Source organism: Passer domesticus, chromosome 2, assembly GCF_036417665.1.
Source record: "Passer domesticus isolate bPasDom1 chromosome 2, bPasDom1.hap1, whole genome shotgun sequence".
NCBI lineage: Eukaryota > Metazoa > Chordata > Aves > Passeriformes > Passeridae > Passer > Passer domesticus.
Genome location: NC_087475.1, coordinates 117,176,431 through 117,192,667, shown reverse-complemented (window position 1 = coordinate 117,192,667; position 16,237 = coordinate 117,176,431). Strand labels below are relative to the sequence as shown.

Here is a 16,237-nt window from a genome sequence, read left to right as displayed (position 1 = left end):
TGCCAAAAAAGCCCTAAGTCACCTGCATGTGTCCCCATCCTTCCAGCATTACCTGTGGTGATATTGCTCAGGGAAGAGGATCACTGGATTAACAGGTTACAAAACCAGGAGCTGCTTGGAGAAACTGAAATACAAAGCTGAGCTCCAGACCCTGAGTTGCTCCTCATTGAGCTAGGACACTTTTAAGACCCTTTGAAGCTAAACTGCCATTTTTTTTTTTTTAATGTCAGTGTATCTCAGAGCTATTTTGAATTGGAGTTTGCCACAACTCCAAGAGGCCATTATGATAGAGATCACCAGTGAATAAAGATTTGGGGTATTTTGGGTAAAGATTTTTTGGCCCCTTTACAATACTTGCTGCAGGGTTATACAATGAAAATTAAGGGCACTATCTCCTTAAAGCTCTCCCACATTTTCTGACTTTTCAGATAATATTTCTTTACCAAACCCCTTTATCATTTTATCTCATTTCCCCTGGCTCCTTCCACTGGCCTCACCCCTGGTTTGTTCTACAGTTTGCTTCTTTCCCCTCTCATGCTGCCTTCAGCAGCTCCATTTCTCACTGAAACCCCTCTCCAGTACTAGATTTCAGCTTTGCCTGGTATGCTTTAGGCCACTGTCAGCTTTCCTCACGCTCAAGACTCATCCTTCTTCCTTCTCCCCATGTCTTTCCCCCTCCCCCTGCAAGTGCCATGAGCTGCTATGAGTTTTCACATGGATTTGCTTCCCTCATGAGCTTCTTCAACACATGACCTGCAGTTCCTTTCAGTTTATCCTAATTAGTTTCAACAACCTGTATTTCCTTTTCCCAAACTGTATGCACTATCAGGTGCTCACTTTATCCATCAGAACTATTTGTCCTCCAAACCTTTTTTATTTTTTTTTTCAATAGTGATCTTCAAAACCATCAGTCTTATTGAAACCCTCCCTGAAGACCCGCTGTCTCCTGTAATTTCAGTTTTCTTTAATGAATGGGTTGGTGTTGATATAATTTACCTGTACCATTCATATTTCAATGGCCTCAGCTCTATTCAACAACACCATTTCCAATGAGAGGTGATATTCTGAAGCATGAACTGTATTTACATTTTTCTTTAAATGTAGTACCTCAGCTGTAAAGCTAAGCATGCTTTCCTCTTCCCTTTCACATCAGAGAAACTTTGCCTTTCATTCCCTGTCCTATAACCTGAAAATACTCTCTCTGTTTTTCTCACTTTTCTCATCACTGCTAGTCTGGATATAGATGTCCTCATAGAAAGTTGTCCCAACAGACAGCAAATGAGAGAGAAGTCACACCAGCAGAAAACAGAAAATAAAGCAGACAAACCCCTGCTTAGTTAGAAACAGTAAAAAAAAAAAAAAAAAACAAAAAAAAAAAAACCACAAAATAAACCCCAACCCACAACAACCTAAGCAAACAAACAAACAAAAAACTCCACAAAATGACAAAAAAACCCCAAGGAAGTCAACTTGCCCCATGTATCTTAGCTCTTCCTGAGGCCCCCTCCAAGCTGCAGTGGCAAAATACCTTAGAGACGTTTCCCAAAGGTCAACACAGTGCTGCAGTAATATTTCCTTTCCTTCCTTCAGTGGATTTATTTTGTCAATGATTGTTCTCTGCCTCAGCAAAACAGCTTCATCTCTTTTCTCTATGTAGCTCTTGTGGGGCTGAACCCTGCAGCAGCAGTCCCAGTGAAGTCAGTGGGAATGCTGACTCTGGAAGAACCAGATGTGTCCCATTGAATAATTACCCAGGGCTGAATGAGCTCCCAGAAGTTGTGTGTGAAGACAAGCATCCACATTGAGAGGTTGCTAGCCAAAGCAGGAGTTCCACTAAAACAACATTCCCCACTGCCTCCCAACAATGCCCTCACCGACCTCTTCAAATAAATATTTCCACTAAAAAAATCCCAAACAGAGATAAGATTTCAACAAAGAGAAATTGTGTTATTAAAAAAGAGATTAGAACACTAAACCTTTCCCAACTGTAAGTCAATTTGATCTTTAAACAGAGGTCAGGTGTTTTTTTCTGCTGTAGAAACACATGCAAACCTTCCCAGTAGAAATGCACTGTCTGAAGTTTTAATAAAAGTAAGCCAGAGCCATAGGAAGGTGGAGGTCTTATTGAGGAGTATTCAGTAACCATAGAATTAAGAAATTTAACTACTAGAGTAGTATCTTATTGACACCTAGTTGCTGCCTTATTGCTGACAATTTTAGCTTATCTTCCACATTTTTCTCTCCAGCCACTGCAGATATATTCTGTGTGGAAAAATAGTGGAAGAAATTGTTCTGGTGAAATTAGTGAAGACTTAGTGTCTCATTTAAACAAGTATTTAAAATTTACATTCAAGTGTTACAGGCACTCTTCAAATTTTAAAATATTCTTTCTAGTAACAAATAGCATGAACTATGCAAAACCTGAAACAGAAAATGTTTCAAATATCTCAGTGATGATGATGAACTCACAGGTAGATAAGGGCACCATTCACCTCTTTTTATCCCTAGCTCTTTTAGGAGATGAAATCCTGCAACCCAGAAGAAGAGCCCTGTGCCACTGGTGGGATAGAGGAGAATATGGAGAGAGATCTAAAATTCTAGAGGTTCATTCAAGGAACAAATCCCTTTTGCAGCCTTTCTGGCTGCCAGGACCCAGTATCCCAGGGGTTGAACATTGGTGCACTACACTTTTGCTCAGGAAAGAGGAACTTTATACCTTTTTCTAAGTGAGGAGAAACAGGGCAAAAAAATATAGTGCTTATTAAAAGACTCCCTCTGGAGCTGTTTCCTGAAGGAATCTGCTTGCAAATTATTGTCTTTACTCTGACTTGCCACCCTGACCCAACTGGATTTTGTACTGCAAACCAGAGATTCTTCCCACTTCCACTGCTTTAGTTAAGCTGATGCAACAAGTCCATGTTGTCAGAAGATCCACATGGCAAAGGAATAAAAAAATTTTTGTATTTCCACTCAACTGTTTTTTTTTTTACTGTCTTTCCTGCAAAGCCCATGAGGTGTGTGGGTCTAAGCTTGCCACGGGTTTTGACTCAGCTTCAGCCAAGTACATTGAATTCATTAATTCATGAAACACAAATATTTAAGCCCACATAAAACATCTTCAGAAAGCCAACGGGACATTTTGCACCATCAATTACCCTGCCATTGTCAGCTGACTGGAACTCTGTAACTGCACTTCGATTAAAACTTAGAGGAGTTCTTCTATTTTGGTTTGGGTTTTTCTTTGTTTTGTTTTTGTTGCGTTTTGTTGTTTTGTTTGTTTATTTTTTTGTTTTCCAAAAAATCTCCGTAGAGAAGATAAATAGGGAAAAACCAACCAGAACAAATTGTGCAGGGAGACTCAAATGAGTTCTGCTGACAAACCCAGAAGTGTATTATTCCCAACACTGTGAGGCACTGCAGTGGAAAGGAGCAGGAGGTGGTCTCACTAACAAAGTGCCCAGTGGAACTCACAGTGGGACAGGTGAGTTAAAACTGGAGCTTGGATTTCAGATGAGACATTATTGATCCTTCTCTGGCTTACCTTGAAAGCAGGGGCTAGGAGTCACACCACCACAGAGACAGAGCTCAGCATGGAAGAATAAATAAGGCTTTGATGTTGTCCTGATCAAAGTGGCATCCCAGCCACAGGAAGCACGGGAAAAGGTTGGACTCGATGATCTTGGAGGTCTTTTCCAACCTAAATGATTTTGTGTGGCTCTGTGCAGGGGGAAGGCTGTGTGGCACTCGGGAGTGGTTGTGCCCCAGGTTCATTCTCCGACCTCTTCCTGGGCCAGGCTGGTATAATCCAGCCCTTTATATGCAAGTGACTGGGGGAGAGCACCATAAATATGGAACATCAAAATGTCACTTGCACAGTCACTTTAAACAGATATGTCCTAGCACTCTCTTTCTTCTGCGCAGGAAAGATAATAATCCGTTAAACTTTCTCCCAGAACCGTATTTTAGCATTTTAATTACAGACCCAACACATTCACCAAACACTCTCTCACGAAAAGGGCACGCCTTAATAAAAGTCGGTACGTCGTGACCCAGCAAGGCCGGTGCCCGCGGGGAATGGCCAAGGAGCCGCTGGCACCGGGCCGGGACAGCGCCGCAGGGCCGGGCAGGCCGGGCAGGCCGCGGACGGAGCTGCTGCCGCCGACCCGCACCAGGGCTCCTCCCGAGCGGCTGCAACGCAGTCCTTGTTCCTGCAGGAGGGCTCTGCTGCTGGCCGCGGTGTCCCGGGAGAGCCCCGGCTGTGCCCCTGCTTTGAGCGCGGCCTCCCTCTGCTGTCCTGCCGCAGCTCTGCGCTGGGGACGCGCCAGGTCACCTCCGCGGAGCAGCCCGAGAACGAGACTTGGACAAACGCCTTGAAAAAAAAAATTCTGCTTGATGCTATTTAGTTTCACAAGGAGCACTTTAATGTCTGGAAGTGTCAGTCCCAAGCAGTGGAAAATACATAAATAAAAAACAGCTGGGAAGTGCATTTTCTCCTTATGGAGCTGCCCAATCAGGTTTCCATTACTAGTAAGAAGTAACAACAAGCAACAGCTTGTTTGAGAGAGAAGTAACATGAATTTCTAAGCAGCAAAGATTCTCTGAAAAGAGTGGAATATGAAAAATGTTCATAGCTTTTACTTTTTGACAGGGGTAAAACATGGAGCTAACATCTGACTGAGGCAGGGGAAGTCCTTCCACATCCCTGTATCCACATGCATGATACCAGGATTCAGAGGATCAGGATTCTGAAGATAGCCCATGAGGTGTGTGGGACTGGATAGCATATCTGAGAGACTAGAGAGTTTGAATAAAGCGCCCATTTTCATTGGCATGGATGATTTGAGCTTGGTGATTTTTATCCCTTTCAGATAGCATATGAACAGCCTCTGGGCTCTTCTTCATTTGCAGATCAGCAGAATTTCTAAGCCAGTCTCAGTTCTGAAAGGTAAAGAGCCAGTACACTTAGGATTTCGGTTTAATTGGTATTTTTCCAATGTTTTCATAAGCAAATCCAGAAGTTCTTTTCCTTCCATAAACTCTTAATAAGTATAATATTCTTGAAGCAGTAAGGTGAGCTCACAGTATGTTTGCAGTGTCAATGGCTATTTTTGTGATCTCCATGAATGAGCCATGACAATACTGTCCTGTGTGATAAAACATATATTAAATCATGGATTGCAAGCGTGATCCTACAGTCTCGAAGGTTTGCTTTCCAAACACAAGATAACAATTTGCTGAGTGAGCTGCTTTGAATTCTTGCAGGCACTGTATTAAGTTCTATTGTGATTTAACAGGGGCTAAAATTTGCTCTTATTTGGTTGGGAGTCTTTCAGCAGTCAGTGTATGCACATGAGGGCACATTCTGCCTCTTTCTATTTAATGTGCATGTTACAGTTCAAATCCTTCTCTTAAATGTACTTAGTGTGAGACACACTGAATGATATTTTATTTACACTAGTAGTGGGAGAGGTGTTGAAATTTTCATTATTCCAGTTTTTAATAGTGCTGAAAAAGGAATGTCATGTCATTCTTTTTTCTGTGACCTCTAAGTAGAAGTAATTTGCTCCATACAAATTAGGACAGAGTCTGAAGGAGAAGTTCAGCATTATTCTGTAGCTCTATGCAGTACCTTGTGCATCCAATTAACTAATGAAATCTGAATTAAAGGGGGGGCGGGAATAAAAATCTTTTTTTTTTTTTCTTTGAAACATTCCCAGTTTGCAAGAGAAAAGAGCGTGGCACTGCCCTGCTGGAGTTACAGTGTAAAGTAATAAACAAGGGTGCAGAGTCAGACTAGAGAGAAATCTGACCCACACACAATAATCTGTGTGTATGGGTCCAGGAGAGCAAGGAGTTTTCAAAATCCTTTGCATTGTTATGGATCCCCATGGCTCCTTGGCAGGAGTCCAGACCCATGCATTAGCCACCTCAGAACAGCTTCCTCAGGTTTCTAGTGCCCAAATAACCTGATATTATTGTGCTCTTTCTGGCACTAAAAAACCTTCCCTAAAATTATGTCTTTTAATTCAGGTATTGGTTGACTGGTTTAGCAATTCTACTTTTACCTCAGCTTGCACGTAATTCCAGAAACTATAAACCATGAACAGAAGGGCAACAATTACACTGTGTCCCTGATATACACAGACCCAACATCCACACACTCCCAAATTAGTATACTAATGATGTTACTGCTTTAATTAACCATGCTACCGTGCCTGTACTGGACTCTTTCCCAAGAACTGTTCAGGTTACTGCGTAAGGCAAGGACACTGATTTTCCTTTAATGCTTTTTTTTTTTTTTCCCCTTTATTGACAAGACTGCCAAGTTCACAGAAGAATCAATAGCCAAGGATATTCACATAGGATAAGATTTACAAAGCATGTTTCTCAGACAGTAACAACTGGGACCTCGGAGCACTTACTGGAACCAACAAAATGACAACTGATATGTCCTCCAGTGAATCTATGTTAAGACGTTCTGTCTGCAGTAATTAAAAACTAGGTAATGTCACCTGTGTGAAAAGCCCACCATAAAATCAGCTCCACTTAGGAGAGTAACTTGACATGTTGACTTTTTCCATCAGCAGCTCTGTCCTCTAAGCCAGCCTCTGGCCCTGCTATGCTGAGTACCACCTTCTTTAATTCATATCAACCAAAGCAATATCCCTCTTATTTTTCCTACCATCTCTTTCCTTCAGTTTTATGTGTGGGATGGTCTGGTAACTCATTAATTACACCTGAGCAAATTACCCCTCAGTGAACAGACAAAATATTTTTTCACACAGTTCTTTTTTACCTACATAGATTTCAGAGTAATTAAATCTCTCTTTCAATTCTTTGAGCTTATTTAAGCACAGTGATCTCGTCCCAGTAAAATACCCAAGTTTTCTGTTGTGTACTTTTAGCTGTGCAGGACCTAGATATCACTAAGCACGAGGATTCCCTGGGTATTAATAGTGTACAGTATAAATTAAATAAATTCTACTTCTTCCTGTACTCCAGAAACACCTAAACTTTTACCAAAATCAGAACACACACATGCACACACAGAGTCTGAAACAAGTCTTTTTCATGCTTTTTCGTACACACACTTGTACTGACTTCATGCAGAAACTTTTATGCGGAGAAATAATGAAGGAAAAAAAAGGAACTAACCTTATCATAGGTTATTGCATGTAGGAAGTATTATAAATATTATTAATTGCTTGGCTCTCTTCCTTCTCTGTCATATTTCCCTCAGGTCTCTGTTCCATGCTCAAGGCCACTGTTTGATGGGGGAGGTATAAAGTCATAACAGGCTGATGTAAATTTCCTTTGAGGTGCCTTATATATCACAGATTCCACGAGGGAGATGAAACAGCAATTTTGTTCCTGCTCATAAGTAAGGGGTGGAAGAAATGCTTCTTGTGAAGAGAACTAGACTCATGCCTATTCTCTAATTGAGGCCAGTATAGTATATTATTCTTCAGGTAAATCTTTGATAACACTTATTGCTTTTTCCAAGACCCCTTCTGAAAGGAGGGCTTGTAATTCTGAGGAGGAAATGAACAGCTCCAAAACCGAGGGAGATAAAGAAAATGTCAATGTCAAGGGTCTTAGACGTGGTCAGTCAGCCGAATTTTGTGTTTCTGCTAAATTAAAATCAGAAACTCATTACAGAAAATGAAACAAGAAGGTAGTTTAGGCAGTCACTTTTTAAGATCACCATCAGCCTCTGAACAGTTGAGAAGCCTTTTGTCTATCTACTGTAGATACCTGGGTTGCTGGCTTGAAAAGATGCAGACCTACTTCTCTGACAGGGTTGGTGTCAGGGCTTTCCTGAGCATGCCAAGAAAGCCACTTATTGAGCTTAAAAAGCTTAATTAAGCTGGGCAAATGATGATAAAAACCGAGGGAGAGTACTCATTTCACAAATATCTTTATGGGTCCACCCGGGGAAATAAGATAACACTTAGGTGTGCACGTTCCATGTCCAGTATCTGTTTCATCTCCACATACTGCCTTCAGAAATCACCTGTTATTTAAGATGCCAGATGACCTTTTAATAAAACAACAATGAAGTGACATTTTAAAATATTTCAAACTTAACCACAGTCCCTAGCTCTTGCCCAGCATTACATTTGTGCAGTTAAACTGGTAACTTGTTTTTTTCCTCCCAAGGAATTTCACCATCCACATGAGCAACAAAACAGAACGTGTGCAGATGCCATCATTTGCAAGTCTATTGTAGACAAGGGAGGCACAGTGGGGTTTTTACACCACTTGAGGTCCTATTCCAGAAAGGACTTAGGCTTTTATTCCCTTGCAATTGTCACAGTTATGTTCTCAGATGAGCCAGTTCAGTTAAATAAACTGGAAGGTGTAAATGACACTGGTTTTCCTACAACTATCTTCAATACTGGGTGAAGAATGGCACTTTTGCTACATGAATAAATGGCATTAAATTCATAAAGCACAGCCCAAGAGGAAGAGAATTTGCTGAAACCCAGCTCTTGTTCACATGTGGACAAGAAGCTCCTTTTACACACAGGTTTTGATCACAGCAGTATCATCAGTAAGGCAACAATATCTGTGCTCAACTAAAGCTATCTTCTAATGGGAAAGATTGTTACCTATTCGTCACATATAGAAATAATCACCAATCAGTATTTTGCCATCAAAATCAGTGGCAACACTTCATAAGCAGAGTAAAACCAAGGATGACAATGGGTGTCAAAATCTAAGTGGGTAGTATCAGCTGAAAAGTAGCAGGGAGAGGAGTATGCAGTCACTTAAAATAGAGAGCATCAGGGATTGATGAGGAATGAGTTGAAGAGCCAGGAAAGTGTCTGTAGCAGAAGTTGGCAAAGCTGATAATTGAAGTCAAGATGATAAAATATAGATGTATGTTTCCTGGAGAATGGGTTTCCCAGAATTTTGTGTGCAATTGATTTTTTGTTCACTTACATGACATATTTGGTTTTCAAAACTGCTTTCTTTGACTGAGATGCTATAGTGGTAAAACCTGAACTGGCTTTAAAAAAAAAAAGAAAAAAAAAAGAAAGACAAAAGGAAAGGAAAGAAAAGAAAAGAAAGAAAAGAAAGAAAGAAAGAAAGAAAGAAAGAAAGAAAGAAAGAAAGAAAGAAAGAAAGAAAGAAAGAAAGAAAGAAAGAAAGAAAGAAAGAAAGAAAAAGAAAGAACAGTGATGCACTCAAATATGACAGCCAAATGGACCTGCACAGTCAGAAACTGGTAATGTTGTAGATATTCTTTAAATTTCAAGGGTCAGGTATGGCAACACATTTAATCCTATTAATTTCAGTGGCAGTCTACACTGATAAAGATACTAATCAGTAAAACTATGGAGAACAGCAACCAACCCTTAAAGGGAATGGCATCACTGTAAGAGTTCTATCCTATACTTCTGGGTCTATTGCAGGGTCATGGTAACAGTTCTAACACATTTATCTTACTCTGAATATAACATTTTTTAAATTACTTTACCTTCCATTATCGAGGTCTCAACCCTATATATTTGGAATCTCAAATTTTATCTTTCATGCTAAACATGTTTTGCTGTCTGGTGCTGAACTGTAGAGCACTATTGTATCTCTGTCGTCGAGACATACTTTCAAAATGCTGATAATACTGTATGATAAGACTGTCATATTTAATTACCAGGCTAGCAGTTATGAGGACATTGGTATCTGATTCCCTTAGGTCTCCAAATATATGACCATAACTTTGCAAACAGCTGTCCATCAACAGCTCTGCTTATCAACATCGATGTGGAAGGGTTTAAATGTCTTCTCCCAGTGCTTCTGAGCTAATATTCTCTGCTGCATTTTCTGCAGCACACAAGGCTGGTCTATCTGCCAATCCATGCTCTAATCTCAGTGAGACCAGAGGGGAAAAAAGCCAACAAAACTTACTGCACTCTCTTTAGAAAGATAGTGAAGGTCAGACTAATCAATCTCAAATAAAAATGACACTACATGAAAATTCCCATTTTACCTGAGCCGATATTAATTCCCCCCTATCAGAACACTGATGTCCTGCTTCACAAAGCAAGTTTCATCACTGTTTGTAGGACAGTACTTGCAGCTCTTCTAAAATCAGCTGCTGAAATTTCCCCCTAATTTATTCAGTGCCTGTACTCATTCATCCCATTCCATACAAAATGCTGCATTCCTTGCAGTGTCACACAGCGTCATCTATTTCAGTCACATTGCTAACAACATTTTCTCCTGTTTTGGAATCCATGTAAGTACAAAGTCATGCAGGAATATGATCCTGTTGGTGTATAGCAGCCAGGCAGCCCACAGCTCCTCATACTTTTAGTAAAATAGTTACTCAGAACAGTAACAAGATCAATTCATTTAAACATGCATTAAAAAAGCTGTTACATTTTTACAGCTAACTCTTAGCTGGTGTGAATTAGCAAGGATTGATTGACTTTGTGTTAATTCAACCCTCACTGGCCTTAATAGAATGATGCTAACTGGAGACTGACCCTGAGCAGCTGATCCTCTGGAAGCTGCAGAATCACAGTAGAAAAAAGGATGGCACTCAGAAAGACTTAAACTTTAAAAAAACAAAGGCAGAGCAGCAGGTTGGAGAGAGGGCTGCTCAGTGGGATGGCCATAACAGAATTTAGGCTGTTAGGCTGCAGCAGACTTCCTATCAGAAACACTACAGGATGCACCCCAGAGCATTAAAAACCTGCTTAGGTTCAAGTGAATCCAGCCACCAGGAGCCAAGCCTCTGAGAATCAGGTTCTGTGAGTTTTACCACAGATTTGCCTCTTATGTTACCTTTTCATTATTTATCTTGATCAATAAAATGTAGCTCATGTTAGTTACCATGAAAAACAGCTTTTCATTTGGGTTTTTCATTTGGGTTCTTTAAAACATTGTCCATGTGGGTGTAACACAACTTCCACCCCTGTTAGAGTTGCTTACAAAACTCTTTCCCATTTTCAGCATTTTTAGTGCATTTTGAAATCTATTTCTGTAATAACACTGAAGACCTGGCTTGGCAATTTATGAAGAGCTTCCTTAAAATTCAGATAAATTATGAGCTGTCAGTGTCAATCTTGAGTGTAATCTTATCAAAAAACTTGAGGTTAATTAGGAAGGATCTCATCCTTCTAAATCCATATAAGCTTAACATAATAATTGAGAGTTGAGATCAATTACTCATGGTATGTCAAGGGTAGGAACTTATATGGTAATGATTGAGTGCTTGGCCTGAATGCTCAAAAGTCAAGGTCAGAAAGCACACCAAATGCACATTTAAAATTTATTGAAGTCACAAGTGGTGGGGAAAGGAAAGGATTGAAACTCTTATGCGTACATAGTTAGGGTGCATGCTGATGTGAAACCCTAAGGCCAAATTCAAAAAGCATTGAAATAGTAAATACAGGAAGAGGCTGGGAATGACTGCATCTGAAAACAGGATTGCCAATAGTTTGGGGGCATTTTCATGGAGCAAATCAGAAGCTCCATTTCATGAACACACAACAAGTTTTCTCAGTGGGCTAGCAAATTTAACTGAAGTAAAACTAAGGCCCTCTGTCCCATGCAGTGCATGATGAGACATTCATTGTGTCACAGACTCACCTTAATGTGACACTGACAGTCCCTTGCAAGCACAATCTTTGTAACATTCTCCAGTCCTCTGGAAACACACTGCCACTACACCTTAATCACTTCAAGACAAGGAGAAAACAAAAGTCCTGGAGCTGTCCTGCTCACCCTGGGAGGCAACAATGAAAAATCCTGAAAGAAGATTAGTCTTGTTTCTCTTCTTTTTTTTTTTCCCCTTTAAGAAAAACCCAAAGCTGAAAAAATATTGTTGCCAGTACTCTTAAAGGACCTGCCTTCCAAGTGAACCACTGAAACAGAGAGTAGACTGGATGTGCATGAGTTTATCTCTCTCATTGCACTAGAAGCCCAGAAAACAATCTTCAAGAAGAGGATGCAAAATTACAGCAAATTACTTATAGCCTTGGATATGGCACTAGATTGCAGCTCCCTAAAGTAGGTTCTGTAGGTTTACCTTGTATGTCAGAGGAGGTATGGAATTGCAGAGAGCTCATCCCAAACCCCTCAGACACTGTGGCATTAATAGTTTGTGAATAAATCCCCCCGTGCTGAAAATGGAAGGGTCTCACAGTGTGACTAAACACACTGAGAGGATCTCCCCACTGATAGAAGGCAGTGTGCTGTGAAAGATTAAAACCAGACCTGAGCAAGCCAGCTCGGTTTCCAGGAGCAATATAAATGTGTTAACGCAGCATTCCACCGGGCCGGTTTGCACAGTCGGCAAATCCCCATTCTGCAGAGCACTGCCAGGCAAGGCTGAGCATTCCTGTCACCAGGCTGGCCCAGTGAGGAGCCCCATCCCTCCAAGGTGGCTGTGCAATGCTGGCATAGGCTTTAAAGAGTGTGGAGTTCCAGTTCTTCAGCATGTGGGTACTGTATGGTAACACAAGTACAGGTGAACCTTTTAAATATTTCTGCAATCATACCCAACACTTCTGCACAAGGAGCATTCCTCGGGAAGTCAAGCTTCTCCTCCGGTATGTATATTACAAAACCTGTGCCACCTAAGGCCACCACCTTAGAGAGTGTCATAGCTACAGCCAGTTCAGCAGCTCTTATTCTGTGTGGGCTACTACAGCTACAGCTTTATGTTGGCTGAGCTGACATCCACACTGCAGTGTGTGAGCTGAGGCTGCTGCACAGTAACCCAGGACTTCTGACTTCATTCCATCTGTGCTGATGCATATCCTGGTTCTGTGTTCCCACATGTGGCAGAGTTTACCTTTGTATTTGCCATCAGCCAGCAATGCACAGTGGTGGCACAGCTGGTGCCATGTAATTTGTCAAGCACAGTAACTCCGTCATGTGTTTGCACTGTAGGGAATCTGGAGAACAAAGGAAAGCTGCAGTGAAATGAAAGTGGTACAAGCTTGAGAACAGGAATCAGGGGTGAATGAGGAAAGGTAAGAAATGAAGAACACCATGTCAGAAAAGTGATGCAGGTAAGAGATGAAAACTTCCTGGCAAGTGCATATGAGCCCACTCTGAGGCAATATCCAAGGAGTTCTCCATCACTAGAGGTATGCTTTCTGTTTCTTTTTGCCCTATAAATTTAATCACAGCATTCAATTCCTGTCTTCATTTCCAAATCCATTACTTCAAACATATGAATGCTTAAATTCTTCCAACAATGCAAACTCAAATGAGGCAAAGCTCTAAAACCCTTTTTGGAAATTCAGACTATAAATTTATCAGGCTGCTGTGTGAAGGCCTTTTTGAGAGTCTATATCCTGCTGGTATCATTACAAATCCTTAGTCTCTAGCTTGGCTTGCTGAAGATCTCAAGCAGGTATTTATTGATACACTACCCAGAGACCCAGATTACTCTGCAGAGTAACTGAATTTCCTGAGCAGTCAGCCACCGCATATAACATTGTTATGCATATCCTTTGCAATTAGGCTGAATCTTTAGTGATCACCTGTGGCTCAGTGTCCTTTTTGTCAGTTCCTCAAAGTCAGAAGGTGTATTTTTATCATGTACTAGCTCCACAGTTGCCAGCCTGCAGCTTGATAAGTTATTTAAAGCCTGCAAATGGTTTTTGAATGCTGTCCCATGCTAATGTTTGATAACTACAGTTGTCATGACTACTCAGCCCCTATGTGCGGGCTGTGTTGGGCAGCTATTGCAATGATTCCCTGGCATTTTCCCTAAACATTAGTGTCCCCTTCTCAAAGGCACAGCACAAAGTCCCTGGGCCCCACAGAGAGCCAAAATGCCATCACCAGCTGTTCCAGCCAGTCCCACCTGCCACGTGTAGCACACAGACTAGTGGAACCAGAGGGGGGTCATGGCACTTCTCTGCAAACTTACCATTCACACTAGGGGAATGTGCCAGCATGTGCAAGTGAGTCAAGTTAGAAGCCTACAGTGTGAGGCTTGCCTCACAAAGACAGAGCCCCTCTTATTTCTTTAAATAAGGTCAATTACAAAACGGTCACAGCCCTTCCCCATGTTCATTCCCCAGCTTTTATTCCCATCATTTCAGAAACTAAGCCATGTAACTCACCCCACAAATCCTTTCTGGCTTCCAGAGACAGAGCACAGTAAAAATAACCTAGAGCCTTAAGTTCAAGATGAATATTTTGATGCTAGAAGTAACAGCAGAACTGTGCTCCATTTTGTTGCCTCCAGAGAGGGTTTTGACACTAACTTAATAGTGGTTGACTCGCAAATCAAAGACTGTCTTTGAGAAAACTTTCTGCGAGGTTGATAGACAGCTAGCATACTCTAAGGCATTTTCTTCTGCATTACTTGGCAGGAAGCCTGAGACAATTTGAACAACACTGTGCAGAACGTGCCCAGCTCAGCCAAAACTCATTAAGGGCCTTGTCTTCTCTTGTGCGCTTTGTGAAGCACATTACTGCACCCCCGATGGGCAGCAGTTATGCTAAGACTAAAGATCACCAAATACCTTTAATGTACCAGTCAAATTGCATTTCTCAGCTGTGTATACACTGGTAAATGTTCTGCTGCTTTACCAGATGAAGGATGAAGATGTAATGGCTGCTCTTCAGCTACTGAGCTTGGCTAAGGAATTGCTCGGAAAGAGGTTCCGTGGGATGATAATCTCAGCAAAATATGAGACAGTTACTGAAAGATGCTCAAGTTCAAGACTGCATTAACTCTGGTTTCTATTGAAAGACTCCTCCCTGGTGAACAATGTAAGACACATGCATCTTTGATCACTTTGAAATATATTTTTAAAGAGTTGCTCTGGATTTTGCCCTGGGAGTCTTGCTGATGTGTGAGGCAATCACTTTATTTAAAACTCCATTCACAGTGAATGTGAGAGAACGTCTGACTCACAGCATTACAGATTGAAGGGAGAATGCACTGCTGCATTTCTGCTAAACTGGGTATTACAAAGACCCTCTTTCCTTCCTCTCTTTTTCAGTTGGCAGGAGTTTTCAGCCAGTGTGATATTTGCTATCTGGTTTCCTTGGTTTAACATTGCCAAACAACCTCCACCACCACCCTACTTTCAGATGTTTACAGAAGTAAACTTCCCTATGGCAGCCAGTTCATGACAGAGGCCTTTAGCAGAAACAGCCTTCTTGATAAAGGGTAGATGCCAGATCTTGGCATGATAATATGATCTCTTTCTAACTGCAAGACATAAAGGAAAAAAATACTTCCTGAACTGACAGTTTTTATATCTTCCTCCATCTGACTTATATTAATATAAAACCTAGTTAAAGGTGGTGAACACTCGGCTCAGCAGGTTAGTAGGGATAATAGGTCACAGTATGAATTAGAAGAATTTCAGAAAGAGAAGTGGCTAGGTTTGCCTCTTTATAAACTGTGCATGCTAATACACAGGACAAAAGAGCAGATGAACTGGAGGAGTGCAGCGGAGGGAGTACATTCTGCCAAAGGGATTTGCTTTATCATCCTTGCTTTTCCTATTTTCACTACTGTGAATTCCATTTTCCCCTGCCCTCCCATCTACAGCTCAGCTGGGGTAAAAAGCAACTATAGGAACTGTCACCTTGACAACTCCAAATTCCCACTTTTTATTAGGAGAATAACATAGGCCTGGTCCTCCATTCAGTGAATCTACACTGATTAACATTGATCATAACATTCCATAAGCACCATTCACACACAATGATGCTACTAGTGGTAAAAAAAAAAGGAGAATAATTTAATGAGTGCTCAAATACTATGAAAATTACACATGAAAGCAGCCTCTGCTTGAGGTAGCAGAGGAAATATTTTTGCCTCGACTGGCTAAATCATGAAACAGAGATATGAAAAACAGCTACAAGATATCTAAAGCAAAACTTGCCAAGAGGTGGACAAGATTCAAGATAAGTCAAGGGTATGTACAACACGAAAAGGGTTTCGGCCAAATACGGGTAGCTCAAGAAGAGCCAGAAATTATGACAGAGATTTTTAAGAACAGATTTGACAAGGATCTTCAATGCACACCGCCTTCATCAGTAGCTGATAAGAGTCCCGCCAAAGCCAAGTAGTGACAGGCTTTCTTCACCATGCAACCCAAAGGCACCTCTCTCCTAACAGAAGTAGGCTAAGACAAAGTGCCTATAAAGCTTATCAGATTAATCAACAGGTTCCAAAATGAGTCAGGTTTGAAGGAAAATCGGCTAGAGAACATCCCGTTCTAAAATAGTTCTAAATTAACCAGAC

The 16,237-nt window shown here is 41.1% G+C and overlaps 1 protein-coding gene and 1 long non-coding RNA gene across 9 annotated transcripts in view; one reads left to right on the top strand and one right to left on the bottom strand.

Annotated features, from left to right (window-relative positions):
* Positions 1-16,237, bottom strand: part of SAMSN1 (SAM domain, SH3 domain and nuclear localization signals 1) — a 161,348-nt gene that overhangs the window by 111,260 nt on the left and 33,851 nt on the right. For 2 of the 8 annotated variants that reach the window (XM_064410908.1, XM_064410910.1), the window contains exon 1: positions 3,542-4,066. The exons of 2 other annotated variants lie outside the window; for them this stretch is intronic. The gene's annotated coding sequence lies outside the window, so the exon portion shown is untranslated. Of the gene's footprint in view, positions 1-1,528; positions 1,860-3,541; positions 4,067-16,237 lie in introns of those variants that run through there. 4 more of the 8 variants (XM_064410909.1, XM_064410906.1, XM_064410912.1 and 1 more) reach the window with 4 other exon arrangements.
* LOC135294950 (uncharacterized) lies at positions 4,326-8,839 on the top strand. Its single transcript, XR_010356944.1, has 4 exons — positions 4,326-4,763; positions 4,869-4,945; positions 6,318-6,502; positions 7,241-8,839. It is a non-coding gene; the product is annotated as an uncharacterized LOC135294950 (long non-coding RNA).